This window comes from Lactuca serriola, chromosome 9 (assembly GCF_051521515.1).
Source record: "Lactuca serriola cultivar US96UC23 chromosome 9, Lser_US96UC23_V15, whole genome shotgun sequence".
In the NCBI taxonomy this organism is placed as follows: domain Eukaryota; kingdom Viridiplantae; phylum Streptophyta; class Magnoliopsida; order Asterales; family Asteraceae; genus Lactuca; species Lactuca serriola.
Window position 1 is genome coordinate 76,849,259 of NC_136416.1, and position 7,235 is coordinate 76,856,493.

Here is a 7,235-nt window from a genome sequence, read left to right on the forward strand (position 1 = left end):
TAAGGTTCATGATGACTTTGCATTTCGGGGTAGTCTCGATGGTCATAATATCCTGAATACAAATTATTGGATTGAGTGATAGTCTTAGTGACTGAAATACCACCCTGTTGGAAATTGTTGATCATGGTTATCTTAGTGACTGGAATACCATTGATTAACATGTACAATAGTGGAGTAATAATAATAAAAGGTATGTTGGATGTTGTAGACATGTTACATGTTATAGTGACTGTTGGTATAGAAGCGATTATACCTACATGTGAATGTAAGGGAGTGATAAAGTAGGTTGTTATAACCTAGTTGTAGCCTGCTGACAAGATTCTGAGGACGGAATCTTCTTAATGGGAAGTGAGCTTGTAACACATGTTTTTCTTAACATTTATTATTGTGTAATAATGGAAATCATTTAGTGGGAGAAAGTGATATATAACTCTGAGTCGATTCTATGGATATAAAGATCGTCGAAAATGGAATTTGTATGAAGAAGTTATGACTATTTTAAGTTAGAATGAAAGTATATTTCCATTTTGAGAAATTCAACAAAAGTCAAAGTCAAATGATCAATTATCAGGTCACCACGATGTGGTTGCATAGTCACCACGACGTGGTTGCATAGTCACCACGCCACGGAAGTAAAGTGAGTCACTGAGACATGTGGCGATCATGCGATACACGTGGAGAAGCAGTAAACACGTGGAAAAGTTAGAGACATATGTATCACCATGGCGTGGTGCGGCCGATTATATAAATATGAGCCATTTATGTCGTTTAAGATTTTTGGCACACGCGGTAAGGGCAAAGGCTCGGGAGGTGTTTTCGGAGAATTGTTATCATAGAATCAAACTAGCGTAAGGTACTTGTTGATTGATCTTCACTCAATCTTATGCCACGTTGGATGTGTAGGCACCCTTTCTTAGAATCTTTCATTTTGAACCTTTTCAAAACTTTATCTAAGTATGTACTTTGGCTAAGTCCTATTAAACTTTATGATTTATCCCTATAGATCCTTATATCTAATATATAAGTTGCATCCTTTATGTAACACCTATTTTTCATAATATGTATTATTGTGTAAGGATGGACAAGATTTGGTGGAAGAAAGTGATATATTACTCTGAGACGATTTTGTGGATGTAAAGATCATCAAAAATGGAGTTTAGCAATGGCAACGAGGCGGGGCATGGTGTTGGGCTGAATTAAAAATGATATTTTTACTTATGATTTTTGGGATGTTACACAAATAATATTCAAGAAAGACCGCTCTTCTTGATTGACATCTACTTGAATATATCTATATAGATTAGCCTGGAGGTTTTCTTAATCCATGTTATCCTAGCAAAATGTGTAAAGCTTGACATCCACTTATGGATATAAAGTAGACATCTCAAGGTTGCAATCATCATTTCAATATAAAACCACAAGGTTTGCTTTTATATCAAAATGAATTAAACATGTGTGTTTACTAAGAACTAGTGGGAGCATAGTGAGATTCCTAATCTTGTATTGATGAGACATATTTAATCATGAGAAATTACATTCTGACCATGTCAGGCCTTTTCATCTTGACTCGGAATGTGTTTCTAAGATGAAAGGCTTAGGAAGGACAAGATACATTCTTGGAATGTAAAATATATAGAGATAGATAAAATGAATGTTAAAATTTTTATATCTTTGTGCATATATTGACAATATCTTGAAAGAGATCAAGATAGAAAATTCCTTTAGAGGAATATTGGCATTGTCACATGGCACTAAGTTTGAGCCAGCCTTAAAATGACCTAGCTCATAGGTTTTAACTAGTTGAAATGATTTATATTCAATTTTCTGGGCAAATGAATCCATTATTATGTCATACTATGCATAAGACCTAGTATATGATCATGTTGTGGTCACATCACAAGATAAAAATTGGATACATGGTTAAGTCACTAGATGACTATGAGAACATTGTAAGAGTACTTAATAAGAACTAAGAGAATGCATATTATATAATTATTTTAAAATAAAATCTTCATGTAAAGAGCTATATAGGATTCAGATTTCTAAACAAGTATATATTAGTATGAATTATAATTGGATTATGACTTCATTACGGAATAAAGAGTAAGTTTAGTTGGAATGAGGTCCAAGCAAAACACAATCTACTACAAAATAAGAATACACTACTTTAGAAGTTGAAATCAAATATGATTGGATTAATGAGTTCATTGAAAAACCATGTCGATTTCTGCCATTCAAGGATCATATAGAAATCTTTGTGACTTTGAGAGTATACTTAATCAAGATAAGAGACTCTATGTCACAAAAGAACACAAATCATATTCTCTAATATGTTTAACTATACCTAGAATAAAGTCAAATATGGAGATGAAAGTATCCGTAGAATTCTAACAAATTAGGTTTAGTCAAACCCATTAATAAAGTCCTTCTTTTAAGCTAAGTATGAATGGTCACACTTCAACTGTAAGACTTTATTATTCTAGAAATGGGATTTTGATTTGGATATTGAAACATTATGACAACAACTATTATATGTTGTTTTGATATACTGGGATATGATCCTAACATCAATACTTGTTGATAACTTCATTTTATTTACTTCTTTTTATAGTTTTTTTTAGCACATTTCATTCGCAATTTAGTTAATTTCCATGCATATTTTTTTTTGTTATTTTTATGACCATTTCGGGTACTTTCTAGTTTCTTGAGCATTATTGCAGATTTTAAGGGGGCTAGAGGAGCGAGAATGTGCGGGGTCTTTTGATAGGCGATTGGACTTGAAGAGCAGTGGGGATTTCGTGCTTGATGGTTGTGGAGGTGATTCAGGGAGTAGGCTTGTCGATTGTTTGAAGGCGCGGAAGTGTTGAACTTTAAATTTGAAAGGGCATGGGAGAATTATTGAGTGTGCAAGATCGATGTCTAGGAGTTTGTGGAAGTTTTGAGTCATGTGGAGAGACAAATTAGGCTCAAATTGAAGAAATATTGAAGAAAAATGGGCTAGAAGCTTATTGGACTCGAACTGGGCCAATGGATCAGCTGTGGGGGCCCATGACTTGAAGAAGCCCAAAAACCCGTTGCAGTCACGCGGCCCGCGTAAGATTCCCCGCGGCCCGCGTGGATTCCTGACAAGGGCAATTTTGAGATTTTACTTAGAGCTCTATATTGGGAAGGTTGGTGTGTCTTTTCAGCCTTATCTTGGAGGTCCGAGTTTGACACTTTCTCTTTGGAGTTTGGAGTACTTTTGAAGGCCAAGAACACTTCAAGAATATCTTCTTTTCATCTCTTGATTCTTGTCAAATGTTTGGTACAATCTTAACTAACTTTGCTTCTTTGAGTTTAGTCATGCTTGGCTAAACTAATCTTGGTTGACTTTTTGTTGAATCCTTTGAACTTTTGTTGAATGTTGAAGAATCCATGAACTTGTTCTTAAATCTTTATGGAAATGTTTTGTGTTTTATCATATTATCACTACTAGTATGTTTTTGTTCATGAGTTTAAATGTGTTTGTGGTGATTAGTTGGTTAATTTCTTGATTAAGTAAAGGATCCTCAAATTAGCAAGCAACAAATGATTTTTGTGTTATTTTGCTTCACATAATCATAAAAACATTTTCTCCAACATGGTAGTGAAAGCAATTGAATCCTCTTAGATTTGGTGACTTTTTGGTTCTTAATGCTAGTTGACTTTCACTAATTACATGCTATTTGGAATTAGTGACTTTGACTAGGGAAATTGTTATGAGCTTCTCTAGCCATTTCAACAATTAAGAAAAGTCTAGGTAATCTCAAGCTCCTTGGATTACTATAGCCAAATTAAGGATTTAAAACAAGTATTGCACCATTGGATTCTAATGATATGTTCATCAAAAGTCAAAGTGAGAAAACTTTAAGTCAACCATCTCTCCCTTATTGATTTTACATCAAACTCTTATTTTAGTTGAAATTTTCTATTTAAATCATAGTTAATTCTAGTTTGTTTCAAGTATTTCAAAACACCAAAAATCCCCATTTTATTTTTTATTGTTATTTTACAAGTATTTTTACAAAGATATTTTTCTTAGAGTTATAAATTGGATCAATCTTCGTGGATTCGATCCCTTTACCACTATACACTATTTTAGTGTGTAATAATTAGGGTTATTAATTTTGTTGGCCTCGACAACCACCAATTTTTTGGCGCCGTTGCCGGGTACTGATTTATTTTTAACCAATCTGTTTCTCTATGCCCAGATCTCAGCATACAGGTGACTTGATTTACAACTCAGAAATTGAAAAAGAAGCAAGGCGTTTGTCGAAGGAAAAGCGAATTGAACGTGGTCAAACTTCTAATCCTCACGGGGATCCGGAGGTTGAAACCGCTTCATTAAGTGATATAGAACCCGATTCTAGTCCCAACCCTCGCCAAGAAATTCCCGAAACACCACCCCTACAAAAAAAATCCACCCATTATTGAACCAATTGCAATGGCGGGCGGAGGAGAAGTTCCCGAAAGAACCTTGAGGCAAATGATGTAGACCGATGTTACATAAACTCCAACCGGTATCAATTACCCGGTTTTGGAAGGAGCCTCGAAGTTGAAGTCAAGTTTAGTCCATCACCTACCAACTTTTCATGGATTGGAGAATGAAGACCCTCATAAGCACTTGAAGATGTTCCACATTATTTGCACTAGTAAGAAGCCACAAGGGTCAACCGATGGCCAAATCAAGCTAAGGGCATCCCCATTTTCATTGGCCGATAGAGCAAAAGATTGGTTATTCTATCTTCCACCGGGGTCGATCAACTCATGGACCGACATGGCAAGAGCTTTCCTTGATAACTTCTATCTTGCTTCAAGAGTCTCAAGTCTTAGAAATGAGATTTGTGGAATCCGCCAAGCTCAAAATGAGACTTTTCATGATTATTGGGAGAGGTTCAACAACTTGTGCTATAGTTGCCCACAACACCAAATTCCGGAACAACTCCTCATTCAACACTTCTATGAGGGATTGTTGCCAATGGAGAGAAGACTAGTTGATGCCTCAAGTGGTGGTGATGTCTTTAGTAAAACTCCACGACAAACAAGACAACTTTTCAACACCATAGTCGCGAATTCTCAACATTTTGGCCTGCGCCAAGACATGAAGAGAGACACACAACACAAAGTCAATGAAGTGGGAACATCAAATCTTGAGTCTCAAATCAAAGATCTAACATCCGTTGTCCAAAAGCTAGCCATGGGACAAACTCCACAAGTGATGGTTTGTGGAATATGTGCAACAATGTGTCATCCTACGGATATGTGTCCCATCCTTCAAGAAGATGTGGAGCATGTGAATGCCATGGGATAGTTCCAAAACTACCACAACAAACCATCCGGTTACCAAAATGCATATAATTCAAGTTGGAAGCCAAATCCCAACATGAGCTACAACCCAAGACCATTGCCTCAAAATGCATTGGTTAGACCATCCTATCCACCACCGCAACCTCATTACCAACATCAACAACCACACTATCAAACCAAACTGCACCCTCCACATCATCATCAACAACCTCCTCAATCTCAACCAAGTAGCTCCGGAATGTCTCTTGAAGACAATGTCAAATCCCTAGCCACTAGTACCCAACAATTCCAAAAAGAGACAAAGACTAGTATCTCCAACCTTGAAGCACAAATGGGAGATATAGTTACATCCATAAGCAAGTTGGAATCCCGTGGTAAACTCCCTTCTCAAACCGAAAAGAACCCAAATGTCAATGTGGTGACCTTGAGAAGTGGCAAACAAGCCGGAGAAAGTAGTTCAAAGAAGAAGCCAATGGAAGAAGAGGAAGAAATAGAGATCATTCCCATTGAAGAACCTATAGTCAAGAACGATGCACAAGTCGGGGCCCCAAAGAAGACTACCCCTCTAGTAACACCAATAGCCACTCAACCACCGTTCCCCTCCCGACTTGCAACTTCAAAGAAGAATATGGAGGAGAAATATATTTTGGACACCTTCCGAAGGTTGGAAGTAAACATCCCTCTACTTGATGCAATCAAGAAAATCCCGAAATATGCAAAGTTCTTGAAAGAACTTTTTACCAACAAGAGGAAGTTGAAGGGAAATGAGAAAATTTTGATGAATGAAAACACATCTGCGGTTTTACTAAGGAAACTTCCACCCAAATGCAAAGACCCTGGAATGTTCACAGTTCCTTGCAAGATTGGAGATGCCATTTTTAGTAGTTCTATGCTTGATCTTGGTGCCTCTATCAATGTCATGCCCTATTCAGTGTATGAATCATTGAATGCCGGACCCTTAAGTGAAACCGGTGTCATAATCTCTCTTGCGGATAAATCAAGCGTCTTTCCTATAGGTGTTTTGGAAGATGTCCTAATGCAAGTGAACCAATTGGTCTTCCCGGCGGATTTCTATGTGATTGATCTAGATGAGCAAGTGTCCTTCAAATCGGCTCTAATCTTGCTTGGGAGACCGTTTTTGAAGACGGCTAGGACGAAGATCGATGTTTATGCGGCAAGTTTGACAATGGAGTTTGATGGTGAAACAATAAGTTTTAATATTTATGATGCCATGAGATATCCTAGTGATGTTTCATCTTTGTACTTTGTTGATGTTGTTGAGCCAATTACTCAAGAATTGTTTGAGTTATCTAACGGTGATATGTTGGAGATGATCTTAAGCAAAGGATTCGATTATGGGAAGCTAGCCGAGCAATTAAAGCTTTATTCTTTGGATCCGGAAGTTGAGAAGTTGGTAAATAAAATGGAGATGAAGAAATCGAAAAGATTAGATGTCAAGCAAATTGAATTGCCCCCAACTCATACAAAATTGCCTCCATCCCTTGTTCAACCACCCGAATTGGAATTGAAGGTCTTACCTCAACACTTGAAGTATGCCTACTTGGGAAAGAATGAAACCCTTCCGGTTATCATTTCAACTCACTTAACCGAATTTGAAGAAGTGAAACTTCTCAAGGTGTTGAAGGAGCATAAAGAAGCTATGGGTTGGATGATTGCGAATATTAAAGGGTTGAGTCCCTTCACTTGTATGCACAAAATTTTGATGGAGGATGAATGCAAGCCAAGCCGGGACGCACAAAGAAGGTTGAACCCACAAATGATGGAAGTTATGAAGAAAGAGATTTTGAAGCTCCTTGATGCGGGGATGATCTACCCAATCTCGGATAGCAAGTGGGTGAGCCCGGTGCAAGTCATTCCAAAGTAGACGGGAATCACGGTGGTCGAAAACA